Genomic DNA, 14352 nt, shown 5'->3' on the forward strand with positions numbered 1-14352 from the left:
TTGTCCTGTTTCATGTGCATTTCTTTTAACAGACTAAATTAAGCGAGTCTGGTGTACGTTTTTTTTAGGAAGGAACATTTCACACTGAATGGAAAAAATGTTCTATCACATATGAAATTCGTGCAGCTGTGCGGAACTGGGTCCAGATGGTTTTAGACTATAAAATACCACCAAATGATAGACAGTAGGCCTTCCCAAGATTATGTGATAAAGTCACAATCTTTTATTTTGACTTCCTAAATTTCTGCTTTGTTTTATTTCCAATCAAATCACATATTTTCTTTTACAGTTGTTTTCTCCAAGAGGACGAAAGAAAACACTGTGCCTACTAAGTGCCAGGAATAAATGTAGTACACAAGTAGAAGGCCTCCCTCCTTGGCAGCTATCAGTTAAACCATTCAACCACAAAATGCATTGATAGCTATGACAATAATGTATGCAGATGACAACACTTGATTACTACTTCCATAAACAATGGTTTCTAGATATAGTCTTAGGAAAATATTGTTAAATGAAAATCTCTCCCAAGTACTTTCACACCAAGCTAATCCATGCACACTCTTTACAATTAGCACAATCCTCAAGAATGCTGAACAAATCACTAGAAAGAAAGGCATTTCAGTTGACTTTGAAATAAATCAATAGGTGATCAACAGTATTTTTAAAGCTGCAAAACGTGTGTATCTACATACAAGCACATTACATAAACACATATATTACATTTCCAATATCTCTTAGCCCTTAACTGAGCAAGAGCTATATGCTCTTGAGCCTGACTCTATGCTGTCTCACAACTTCTTTAGGATGCCCTTAGTCTTGATAACGAAAATTTTTAAATGGTCTGTGAAACAAGACTACGACAAGCCATTCTGCAGGGAAAGATTTTAAATCATCCAGCCTCTTCTAATAGACTTGAGACTTATTGAGGTAGAAACCATAAAAAATGAAGAAGGGAAATTTAATCCCTGAAATATTGATTTGCACATTAATATCATATAGGCAGAGGGCAATTTGGCTTCGTGGAAATGACACATTGTCGACCCTTGGTGAAGTCAGAGCCAATCTAACTGCTGAACATGTCTGAATCTCAAGAGTTATTAAGGGCTTCCCTTCTTGCCTTTATGACTTTTCCTCAGCCTACCAATGCAATCTTAAATGTATTATCTTTAAGAAATAATTGTAAAACCTCAGGGGTTTTCCAGTTAATGGAAGGGAGGCCAAACCACATCAGATTCTGAAATGCAACATTAAACCCTTGCAATCAACAAAACCACCTCAATTCTCATCCATCCAGTGCAGGATCTAATATTGTTATTAGAGATAATCAAATTTCATTGTGTAAATTTAGGCTCATGGTCAGAATGGAAGCAGTAAATTCTGCAATATTAAACAGTGATTTTCTCCGCCTCCTTTAGGTTCTCCTTTGGTGGTACAACATCTTTTAAAATAATCCAACTAGTTCAAAATTAATGAACAGATTTGAGTTTATCTACTAAAAATTGCCAGAGATTACAAAAGAGCTGAACAGGTTTCCTTCATTTTTAACTTTAAGTGACAACTTTCACTTCTGAGACCCTGAGTTTACTCTCCCTAACCCCACAGTCTGTGCTATTGCTTTGACTTACACAGCTGGTTTACCTGACCTTTCTTTGTTCCTTAGGTACATTTCACTTTTCAGATTTATGGTATTTCCCCTCATATTTCATTGACTCTATCTCCATGGCCAAGAAAATGAAAACACTTTAAGATGAGTTTGCTATTTTAATCCAAAAAGCAATCAGCTATTGAATAAATACACAGTGATGCTCCTTCTCTTCAGTTTATGACATAAATATTAAAACCATTTAAAAAATAGCCATATAAGCCTCGTGATCCCCACACTGGAGCCAGGTGCAAGAGGTTAAAACAGCTGGCTAGCCATCTTTTATTTTTGTGTGCCTTCCTGCTGACTGAAACTGCGAACATTCAAAACTATCAAATATTCCCCTAAGGTTTTTTTTTTAGAAGAGGAAGGGAAAAAAACTTCATTTTCTTTAATATGCTACTCCGTGGAGAAGAAAAACTCTAAAATACTACCAGTCACAGAGTAGTGAGATAATCCAGAATATTTCCTTTCTGTTGTATTTAAACCATCCTTTCCAACAACTTCTATTCACAATTGTTTTATTCTTCTATCAGAGAAAAGAAAAGAGGAAAAAAGAGAAAGAAAGGAAGAAAGTCTGAGCTTGCTCTGTCAGTTTTGCCAGTAAATATAAAGTAAAAACAAGTGTTGATGGCACCGAGAGTGTTACATACCCGGGCTGTGTTTTTGCATTGCTCTCAATGGAAGCGATCGATGCCCGTGTCACTGTCGCGTCCCAATCGCAGCCAAGTCTCAGCCTTAATCTAAGCAACACCCGAAAAGGCAGCGGCATCCGCAGCCTCTCCCTGACTCTTCCATCCATCCACCCAACTAAAAATATAATACTACATATGAGCTTTAACCACTCCACGTTTATAGGGATCAAGCCACTGAAAATCCAGGAGAACACAATAAAAAAAAAAAAAACCTCCTCTCTTGTCTCTTCTCTCTGTTTCCCTCTCCTCTCTCTCTTTCTCTCTCTCTGTCTCTCCTTTTGCCATCTACATGATCCTTGATTAAACATGGAACAGAGTTAATAAAAAAAAATGGGGGGGAGGAACTCAAGAAGAGGAAATGCAACTGTCAGAAATCAGGACCGCCAGATTTCCTGGTGAACCTGCCTCTGTCTGAGTCAGTGTCAATCCACCATCTTCTGCCAGTGAACTTGTCTTTGGGTTTTTGTTTGGGTGGGGGGGGGTGTTGTTGTTGTTGAGTGTGTGCTTTTTTTTTGAAGGGGGGAGGGGAAACAAGGTGGAGGCTGGAAATGGGGGAAGTAGGGAGAATGCTGTGTGTGTGTGTGTGTGTGTGTGTGTAAGTGTGCCTTAAGTGTGAGTGTGTATGTGTGAGTGTGTGTAGGGGTCAGGATGGGTGGCTGCAAGGAGTGTGGGGGGGGGGCCGTGTTTGCGATCTGAACCTTTGGTACCTACAAGGAGGGTGTCTCACGGAACGGTGGCTAAGACCTCACCAGAACCGCAGGGAAGTGAGGAATCACGGTCAAAGGCACACACAGGAGCCTCCTCTTTGGGCCGGACACCAGCCCAAGCAGCCGAAAGGAGCCCCCCCCCCCCCCCGCACGGATCACAGGTAACAAAAGAAATACAAACCAGTGCACTGTCTTCTGGGGGAGGAAGAGGGGGAGGGACAGGATGGGAACCCCTCCGTAACTTGGCATCGGTAGAGAAACTTTATACAATATATTTTCTAATTTTCCGAGATAAAAACAAAAGAGCAATAATTATAGGGGTTGGGGGGGGGGCGATGGGTAGTAGTATGATAGAACAGAAGGCAGGAGAGACGCGACGCATTCCAGCCCCTTCCTTCCCTTAGCGGCTCCTAGCCCGGAAGGCGCACTTGATGTGGGAAGAGGCGAAGAAGGTGAAGTTCGTTTGTGGACATGGAACCCCTTTGAGGGGGTGGGGTGGAATGCAGAATAAATCAGTTCTCACAACCGGCTATAGACTCTTAACACACACACACACACACACACACACACACACACACACACACACACACACACACACACACACGCCTCTTGCCTTTTGCAGAAAAAAAAAAAAAAAAAGGAAAAGATTCTTGACCCCGAGCCGCAGGCATCTATCCCCGGGTCTAACACACAGGGGCCAGCGCCGGGAGAGAGCTGCTGCCGCCTCCCGGGCCCTTGGCTCCGAGGCCCGGCGATCCCGCCTCCTAACGGAACTGCCTGCAGTTCGCCTGCGCCAGAGTCCGCACCGCCGGGAGCAGCCCCGGGCTCTGCCCGCCGCCGCCGCTCGCGCAGGCGGGAATCTACCTGCAGCCCCCGCCCCAGTCCGCGTCCCAGCTTCCAAGCACCCCTTCCCAGAGCCCTCGGAACCCCGGCCTCCGCCAGTCCGGCGCACTAGGCACCTTCAGGGAACTTGAGAAAGGGAAAAATGGGGGTGGGGGTGTCCTTAGGAAAGGAAGAAAAGCCGAGTCTGAATAAGGCGAAGGGAGGGGGAGCGGGGAGTAAAGTAGCTAGAGAGGGTAAAGAGGAGTCCCGAGCACCGTGGGTCAACACCCAAACTTTCGGGGCGGGGAGTGGGTGCAAAGGCAGATCATCAAGCCCAGAGTGTGAGGGCGCGGGGCGAATGAGGACCCCCGGCCATGCCCGCGCCGCGCGGGAGCTGACAGCTTCCCCGCGCCGCGCTGAAGCCCGAGGCTCGCGGTGGAGTCAGGACCCGAAAAGACAACGTAAGGCGAGAAAAATCGCTCGGCGAAACGTGCACGACCCATCACTTATTCAAAAGTTAAATCCCAAAATAATAGCCCCCAAAGAAAGTGGGAAAAAAATCAGGTCCCTCAGTGCCCCCCTCCCCCCCCCAGCAGAACAAACCCTTGAGCCAAAAAAAGGGGGGGGAAGAGATAGAAAAAGGGGGGCAGAGCGGAAGAGATGGTCGGGATGAGGGGATGTGTGCGAGAGCAAGCGAGAGCGAGCGAGCTAGGGGCTGAGAGGGAGAGAGGCGGAGAGAGAGGGAGCGAAATATCAAAGATTGTGCAAGATCAGGCTGGAAAGATAATCGATACTCGACCTAAATTTAACACAAACTACTCAATAAAAGTTAAAGAAAAAACTTACTTTCCATTTCCCCTGCAGTTCCTACTCGATCTTCGCCTCTTTTTTGTTTTGCTTTTATTTTACTTACAGCTGATCACATCCAAGTAAAACCAGAGGGTTCATTAAAAAATTTAAAAAATAAAAAAATAATCCTCGAACTTTATTGGGTGAAAATAAAAACGCCGGAGCAGAAAGTGGGGGGCATGAAGCGGTCCTCGGGGGTCCGGGAGGAGTTAAAGCATGTGCCGACCGCGGTCTCGCTGTTTGGTTGTGAAGGGGTTGGGAAAAGAAGGAAAGGAAATGAAAATCCGATATGTCTTTATTCTGCTAATTATTATCGTTTTAGCCCTGTTTAAAAAAATGGCTGATTAAGTTGAGTGCGCATGTCTTTGTGTGTCTATTCCCGATATGCACTCTGGGAATGAGAGAGGAGAGCGAGGGAGAGGGAGAGCGAGAGGGGGGAGAGAGAGGTGTAATTAGTGAGGTGATCAACATTCCCCAGACTGCAAATGACGCGCAGCCCGGACTCCGCGCAGCCTGGGAGCCTCCCGGCTTCCAAGGCTCGGATTGCTGCGGCGGGAGCCCGGGTTGCAGCGATCGCGGGAAGGGCATGGGATGGGGACCTCCGGGGCTCGCACCCCACGCGCCCCTGTGCTCTCGACTCCCAAACTTCATTAGACACACACACACACACACACACACACACACACACACACACACACCACACCACACCACACCACACCACACCACACACACACACACACACACACACACACACACACACACACACACACACACACACACACTAATGGAGGGGGGAGGGAATAAAACACAAATAGCTCCCAAGCAATGTCCTCTAACCACTCGAGATTTTTTTTTTTTTAATGAGTCAAAGTCATTATTGGACTAGAGACTTGTTTACTAGGCAGCTTTAAACAGAAATTTATTTCAGGGTAATGGAGAGGTCTCCCCCCCTCCCCCGCTTCTGTCTAGTTTTCCGGCTTCCTACAAGCATGCACTTTAGTGGCAAAAAGCGAGGACTGAACAAATATGCAGATGTATGTAAATAAGGCTGCCTGGCTGTATGCAAACACCCCTCCGCCCAGACTATTTCAGAGGAGGAGTTTGCACTCTGGGTCCATTGGCACTCCATTTAAACACACCTTTCACTAGTACACGAAGGGGAGAAAACCCAGGATAGGGAAGATGGAAGAGTCTAGTTTAGTCAAAGTAAACTTTTAAATGAGGATAAGTAATGATAGCAAGGGTGGTGGTGGTGGAGACTACAGTTCTAGCCTTATGTAATATTTTAATAGTTTGTCAGAATTGCATAAGTTCAACGTAATAGCTTTAAGTAGATGGGGGGGCTTTCATCTCTGGAGTCTGCTGAATTATCTTTCTTGAAGCTCATTATGATGAACTTTAAAACCCCACTACAGCTCTCATTAGAATGAAATATACTTGGTATTTTCTAGTGCAAAATTTAAGGTAGCTGATTCTCATTTGAAAATCTAATTATCTCTTTCCTATATTAAAGATGTGAATATGAGTGACACTTTCATTAAAAGATAATTAACTGAAACTAGGAATAGGCATATTTTTAAATACCCCCTACTGAATATGGGATATGTATGCATATGTATGTATATATATATAGTCATTGCTACTCAGCATCTTGAAACACCACAGATCACAAGAAGACATCTATGTAAAATTTCAGAAATAGGAATTTTAGAGAGAAGGGGAAGGTAACAAATCAAGCTAAAAACAGGAAATACTTGAAAAATCCATTTTACTGGACAGGTGAGAAATCAGCTACTTTTGAGTTACAGGCCTTTGAAGTTCTGGTTGGCCAAGATCTGCTTCAAACCCTTGTATTAGGCCTTAAGTATCAAACACCAAAAGAAATGTCTGTCACACAAGCTCTCAGAACAACAGGGACTTCAAACATGTGTCTTTCAGGACCTGGAACCCAGCATTATCAGGAAATATTCTGAAAATTCCAGGACTGATGCAAATGGCATTAAAAAGCAAACAAAACACCTGGAAACTGAAAAGTATAGTCCTCCAAAGAGCAGACAGAGGCCCAGATCAGAAAAGCTGGTTTCTAACAGCAGCTGGCGGAGGTTACAATGAAAATCTAGAGGCTTGGAGTAGAACATAAAACCTAGATATGGTCTTTATTAAGAGAAGGGGGAAAAAATCACCACCTTAGGATCTGGAGTCAGTTCATACATTTACATATTAGAAACCAGGGCTACTAGGCCTTCACAATAAAAACAAACAAAAACAACAACAACAAAAAACCCACTCCATCTCTTATTTGCATTTTAAACTTTTTTGGGGAAAGAAACATGCTCAAAGTGAATGAGTTTCCATGATTAACTTGTTAACTTGTTCACCCCCACTCCCTTATATAGTAACTGTATTACCACTGTGCTTGTAGTGTCTGATTGCACTTCAGTGGGGTTTTTCCATGTGCCTTATGGAACATGCATGCCCACGAGGGTGAGATTTAAATTCTCCTCAACATGCAAGTAAAGAAGGTGTTTATGTAGCATTATTGTCTATCAGAAAACACTCCAGGGAGCAAAAATACTGGCTTTAAAAAAATGTTTGAGGTGTGCTTAAAAGGGAAGGGATGAGAGTTTTTAAAGAGACTGAGGGGAAATGAAGGCAGGGAAACTTGCAGGTTCAAATCAAGAAAGATCAAGCCCTTTGCGGGAGAGGGCTCCATGTACAAGCTCACTGATGGAAAAACCATTTCCTGCTATTTCGATGGGTAAATGCGTATGATGAAGGAAACACCTGAGAACAATAAGTCTGGTTCAGGCTCAGGTGAAGAAAGGGGTCTATTTCTAGCATGGAAGAATAAGAAAATGATGATCATTTCGTTTTCAAGTTCTTTCTTTCTTCCTTTCTTCCTTTCTCTCTTTTCCCTTCTCCCTGAAACATCATCAGTAACATTAATGTCATCAAAGTCAAAACACCAAGCATCAAGTCTGGGAAACCATTTTTAAAAGCTGGTGACTATTTCTCTTCTATGCCCCTTCCCCCCTTTCTTGAAAAGGTAGGTGTGGGTGGGTGGACGCGCGTGCGCGCGCACGCGCGTACACGCGCTCCTCAGTGATGGGAGAATAGTGCTTCCACAATTCTAAATAAGACAACAAAAAGAAGATTTGAAAAAGGGCGCCCACTTTTGCAATCTCTTCTGTTGGAGAACATCCCTCTTCTAGAGTGTGTTTTCTTTTAAATCGTCTCTTTCCGGTCCTCTTTCACCTCTTTCTTAAGAAAAGAAGTTGAGATGAGGGTCGGAGGTTAATGGACTGAGGGGAAGGGGCAGAGAGGTACTAAGGCACAAGTCAAGAGTTTCCTTTAGGGTTCGGCCGTGGAGTTGCAGCCGGGTAGCTGGGGAGAAGCGGGGGCAGGTCTGAGTGGGGTGGGCCTCCAGGCACGCGGCTCGCAGCACGCTGCCGCGGGCAGGGGCGCAGCAAGGCGGGCGAGTCCTAGCCCAGCCCGCAGGCTGCTCGGGGCACTATCCACTCCTCTGGACCCGTAGGGTGCCGCTGTGCCACGGCCTCTCTCCTCCAGCTTCCTGGTCCCTCGCTCCAGGAACCCCAGCTGCTCCAGTCAGGTCTCAGCGGACCCCTTGCCATCAACCTTTGACCCAGACTCTGTGCCTTCTCCTCTCCATCCCGCTGTCCTTAAACTCTATGCGAACCCTCTGCCGCAGCCCTCAAAAAAAAAAAAAAAAAAAAAAAAGTGGGTTTGCTACTTTTTATTTCAAAGTGAAAGGAGCTGAGCTGAGGTTTCCCAGCCGCACCAAAAACTTTCCCCACAATCCGAATGCACTTTCTAGGATACCTCTAGTCAAACTAAGGCCACTTCAGAGCACTTGGACCCTGTCACTGAGCACCGAATTAGGGGAGAACCAAAAAGCGATACCAGGTGGTTAGGTGTTGAGTGTTAAAAAGCAAGAAGTAATTAACATTGAAGCAAAAGGTAATTTCCACTCCTAGACTTTTCTTTGGAGTATTTTCCTTTATTTGTAGAATCTATGCCGTGAATTTCATGGGTTTTATAATCAGTTTAATAAGCTTTCATCTGTGTACCCCACATCCCTCGCCCTACTGGTCACCCAGTTACTAATAAATGTCCCCACCTTCCAAGTTCCACCTACTCAAGACCCACCCCAGACCAAAGGCGAAAGATTCCCACTCTTTTGACCTTGCTTCTGGGGTCTATAGATGATCTCAGTTTGAAACGAAGTATTACAAGATTTCGGTATTAGGAACCCTTTATATTACCATGGACACTTAGAGAGTCTCAATACCCACTTCCCTCTTTTTTTTGTTAGATCTTCTCCACAGGGGAAGAGGGTGGCATTTAACAAAGGCACTCTTTTAACTAGCATTTTTTGCTTAACTCAGCAACTCCTTTCTAAAACACACTTAGACCTGATGCCAGTGTGTCATTTTGTGTGAATACGAAGGTGAGGCTGCTGCTGGTGTTGGTGTGGGGTGTGTGTATGTTGTAAGAGGAAGATGTGAAGGTGACAGTAATTCAAAAAGTGAAGAGCTTATTTGGGAAGGTGTCACAAATCCATATGGACAGTGAAATAATGGAGTAATAGTGTGGGGAAATACAAAATCTCATTGTTATGGGGAAAGATTACATTTTATTGAAAACTCATACCCTGGGTAGGTGATAGTGGTAGTGGTGGTAAATGTAACCTGATATCCAGAATGGATATCCTCTTTTATGGTGAGAACAGGCTAGACGATATTAATTTTGAAAAGGAAAGCCATTTGGATGTGTATGTTTCTGTGTGAAGATTGTGGGTAGTCAAATCCATAGTCCATTGATTCCCTTCCTGCCCCTCCCCCAGTCAGTCTCTTATCTCCTTTATAGCCCAGGTTTCCTCCTCCTTCTGCTGCTGCTCTTCCTCCTTCTTCATCTCCTCCTCCTCCTTCTCCTCTTTATTCTTATTCTCTTTCCCCTCCTTCCCCTCCTCCTCCTCCTTTCTCCTCTCCTATTCTCCTCCTCCATCTCCTTCTCCTTCTCCTCCTTCTCCTTCTTCTTCCTCTTCCTCTTCCTCTTCCTCTTCCTCTTCTTCTTCTTCTTCTTCTTCTTCTTCTTCTTCTTCTTCTTCTTCTTCCTTCTCAATCATCATCATCATCATCAAATGACTCTATATTCCAGGTCTCTACCTCTGTGCATCCACATTCTTGTATACTTTTCTCTTTCTAAACCAAAGTACATGTTTTGCTTTAACTTTTGAGTAAATCTGTTCTACTCCTCCCACACACAGAGACCCCTACCTTAAAATTTTTGACATGGCTTTGTTTTGCTTTGCTTTGCTTGAAGGGAGTCATGTGTAAAGCTAGAGACAGGTACGGTAAGAATAAGAAGGACAAAGAATCAGAGGGAGGAGTATGAAAAGGAAAAAAGGAACAGAGAGTGGGGAAAGCAAAGGAGGGAAATGAAAAGTCATAAACCCTTTGGCCTTTCTGTCAAAATTCAGAAAGTGCCTGGACCTCCTTTCACTGTAGGCAACTAGTCCACTGTTTATAAACAAAATCATGTAGGACTTTCTCCCAAACAATAACACTTCACTGACTTCACAAGTACTACCTTTGCTCTTAAGCAAATTAATGAAGAATTCTTATCATCACAGTCCTCCCCAGCAAACAAATACACTGTCACAGACACTAGCCCCAAAACACAAGCCAGCCTTCCCAAAACACATGGAGATATTTCCAGAAAAAATAACCCCCCTCCACACACACAAAATGTTAAATTCTGTTTAGGGAAGAACTCTAAAATCCAGTCATGCAGATGGAAAAAGTGTAAAGGAGGAAAAGGAAGAAAATAATAACAACTATGATTACACTGAATAGAAGATATATAGCAGTGGTCCTTTTAATTTAACACATATATATATTTTCAATGAAATTCCATATATGTAGTATACTAGATCCTAGTAGTCAAGAAATGTACTTTTTGTTAAAAAAAAAAACATTTTATTCATCCAAACACCCAAATTTCCAAGACAAAGGTGTAAATTTATGTAATTGGAGAAGAGACACTATATGTATATAAGCCCCTAAATATTACACACAAAAGTACCATTGGATCCTATAGCAAACAGTCCACCTGATCTAAATTATAAAATATAGAATTAAAGCCACCTTTAATTACAAATGACAGCTAGCAGACACTAGATGAATAAAAGATTTTGAAACAAATAGTGTTTGCCAAAATGCAGAAGTGATAATTTTATAATACACTGTAACCAAAACTTCATTTCAGGATTAAATCACAAGGCAGACACCCCCACCCTACCCCCACTTTTCCAAAGATGAGAGAAATAAAAATGTTTACAGGATTTTCAAACTTTTGCTTTTAAACTATTATCAATAAAGGTCTAAGAGAAAAAGGTTAAGGAAAATATACCTCAGAGCAAAAAGATCATCTCCTTTTCTTCTTTGTCTATCAGTCCCCTGCTAAAGCATATGGAAAATGTTTTCAAAATCCTCACATTTGGCACATTGTCATTGTCATTGCAAAGAGAGGAGCACAGTGATGCTGTTAGAGAAAATGGGAAATAAATTCAGGATTGGGTGTTGCCTCCTTCAATGTGGATTTATCTAAGTTTAATTTAATATTCCACAATCACTGAATGATCGCATATAATTCACCAACATTTTAAAGAGCTTTATTTAAATGCTTTGAGCAACAACAGTCTACAATTTAAACCACTGCAACTATTGCTTATATATTTTTATTAGCCTACCAGAAAAACTTTAAGTGGCAATTTTTAATAATAAAAGGGAAAACGATAAAGGTTTTTTTTTAATTTTAAGGGAGAATGCTTTCCTTTAAGGAAAAGTATTAGCTTTATTAAACTCATTCTGAACATAAAATCAAAAGGCACAAAATGGTTGTTTGTAAAACACTAAACCTTTAATCGATTTTATTGGCATTCCGATCGATTAGATAAACGGAAATCTATAGCAAACATCAAAGCATTTAAAACATTTTTCTCTATCTCATTTATAAACAAAACTTTTCTTTTCAGCAGAAAAAATGATTATCAAACGACTAACAGGAAATTCTTCAGATATCAAATTACGATAATAAAATTATTTCCACATGGAAAGGGATAATGACAATGATGATAGTAATTACAATAATGAATAATTCAACAACCCTTTGACATGTATGGAAGAACCTAGAGCAGAACTCGCTTTTAAAAGGGGCTACTTTAAAATACTTTATTAAAAAAAATAGAACACAATTTTTTAGACACAACTCAAGAAGAGTAGCATAGGTGTGGCTGTTGTTTTAGGGTCTATTTCCCTGTAGTTGCAAATAAGTCCCTTTCTTTGCCGGCGCTGTTTCTTCCGAACTGAGTTATTTCTTAATACCAAAAATTAATATGAAAATGTCAGTGAATCTTTCTGGGCTTATAAACTTGTGTTTAAACCTATCTTTTACTTACACTAAGAAGAGCTGGTTGCCAAATTAGAGGGAAGCAAGGACTAGACACACCAACCACATCTGAAAGTGATCACACATTTGATTTTGAAGAGAAGAACCATTTCTTTGGAGATCTGGAAACTGCAATCCGGAGAAAGGCAGCCACCAGAGCTTAGGGCATTCCAGCTGCAGCAAGGGGGAAGTGTTGTTGCAACGGGTATTAGGTTTATTTGTTAGAGAAAATCAATGAAAGTGGCTGTAAAGTAGTTAGTGAGGCGTGTGTTTGGAACTCGCGGTGAATCTTGACTAGCGGACTGAACCCGCAGCTCTTCTCCCGTCCAGAAAACTCTCTGGAGTAGCCTGAGCCCCGGCGCAGGCTTCTAGGCACCTGGTTTCCAGTTGGCGGGTGCTGCCCCTGGGTGCTCCCGCCCTCCTGCTACAGTCTCTATAACCCTCCTTCCTTTCTGCCCTCAGTCCTCAGGGGGCTCCTTCCAGCTGACTCTGCTTGCCTTCCCATCTCCCCTCTGAGACACACACACTTTTTTTTTTCTCTTCCCCTTTAGCTATTACTGAATCTTGTCTTTTCCTCTCCTCCTTTTACACTTCAGGTATGAACTTCTGCGCTCTTTTTCCTTTTATTGAAATCTCACTCTCCCGAATCTCCCAATCTCCAGCGACTAGTTCTCCCCTGCCCTTCCCCTCCCCCATTTCTCTCCCCTGCCATTTATATATTTGGCACCCGGGTCTTCCTAGCCTCGCACTTCTATCCTCTCCTCCAGACATTCCAGAGGGTTCTCATCACAGCAGAATGCACTTTTCTCCTCCTCTTCCTCTTCCCCCTCCCCCTCCCCTCCCCCCATCCTCCTCCCTCCCCTCCTCCTCCTCCCCTCCCCTGGATTGGGGAGTGAGGGAGGCGGGAGAGATGGCGAGCTGAACTCCCGGGGGTTTTATTCTATTCTTTTAACAGCTTTACTTTCCCTTTTCTTCTTTGCGTAACCTTCACCTACCTACTAATTTATAACAGAAGCGGTTTCTTTTCCTTTCATTTCCTCGTTTACAGTTTCCGTCTGGGGCTGTGCACTGCACATGCAATTCCCTGACTCCCCTCTCCAGAGCTGCTCTCGCCGGCCGCCAGCCCAGACAACTATTTTCTTTCCCTCGTTTACCCCTTAATTCAACTTTCCTCATCTTGGGATAAGTTGGTCGTCAGGATCTAAAGTTCTCCGTTTTGCGAGTGCCTCTTTATTTGTCAAATCACTTCGTAGCCCAAATGAAGGTTGGCATGGGGGAGGGAGGACTTGTGTCGCCCACTTATGTCCCATTTCAACACCTATTACTACTCTCAATCTCACCACCCAGCCCGAGAATGCCTTTGGTTAATAAATAAATAAATAAATAAATAAATAAATAACGAATTCTGCAAGCTCTTTCCTCTGAGCTTGTACAGATTGCGTATAAGTTATTCCTTATACGCAATGGGGTCTCACTAGCCCCCCCCCCCCCCCGCGCGCCCCACTTGTCCCTTCTGGCTTCGAGTGGTCATCATTTCAAGTCCCCTCCCCCCCCTTCTTCTCCCTCCTCCCCTCACGGCAGTCTAGGCTGCTGCTCGGAGAGCAGTTGAAAGACCTCGTCCTCTGGCTTCTTGTTTCTAACTGCTGCAGCTGCCGCTGAAATTCGCTGTGGCCGCAGCCTCTTCCCGCTTTAATCCCAGACCTCCAGTCATTGGGCAGCTCCTTGGAGGCAAGAAGTCAACACCATGGCAACCGGACAAGCTTATCAAATCACCCACGGCTGGCGTGACAGCAGCAACGCTGCAGGCAGGAGTGGGCTGGGCAGAAGAGCAGAGTAGACTGGCTACTACTGCTCAGGTACACAGTCTTGGAGTGGACAGCAGCTGTCAGTCTCCACACTTTGTGGTTCCACAGATGTGCATCATTCAGTTCACACCCCTATCCTAGTAGGTCTGGAACAGCAGCCTCAGTAGGAGGAGAATGAGGAAGAAGAAGAAGAAAAGGCATGCTTATGGACTTGGAAGAACAGCAAGAGTTTCAAAGTAAATGTAATAATAATAAAAATAAATCCCCCACCATTGTATTAAAGGTGCCTTGAGACTCAGGAGTGCATGAAAGCAACTCACAATAACCTCAGAACCAATTGTAAAGGGATTGTACAAAGGGAT

General features: G+C 43.5%; 1 protein-coding gene and 1 long non-coding RNA gene across 4 annotated transcripts in view; one reads left to right on the plus strand and one right to left on the minus strand.

Moving 5' to 3' along the window:
* ZFHX4 (zinc finger homeobox 4) overlaps positions 1-5420 on the minus strand; it is a 233934-nt gene extending 228514 nt beyond the window's left edge. For 2 of the 3 annotated variants that reach the window (XM_060199908.1, XM_007525806.2), the window contains exon 1: positions 4713-5420. The gene's annotated coding sequence lies outside the window, so the exon portion shown is untranslated. Of the gene's footprint in view, positions 1-2295; positions 2711-4712 lie in introns of those variants that run through there. The other variant, XM_060199900.1, reaches the window with a different exon arrangement.
* Positions 2760-3571, plus strand: LOC132540899 (uncharacterized). The gene is made up of 2 exons (XR_009552068.1): positions 2760-3205; positions 3449-3571. It is a non-coding gene; the product is annotated as an uncharacterized LOC132540899 (long non-coding RNA).
* Positions 5421-14352: the final 8932 nt, after the last annotated feature.

Source organism: Erinaceus europaeus, chromosome 1 (genome assembly GCF_950295315.1).
Source record: "Erinaceus europaeus chromosome 1, mEriEur2.1, whole genome shotgun sequence".
NCBI lineage: Eukaryota > Metazoa > Chordata > Mammalia > Eulipotyphla > Erinaceidae > Erinaceus > Erinaceus europaeus.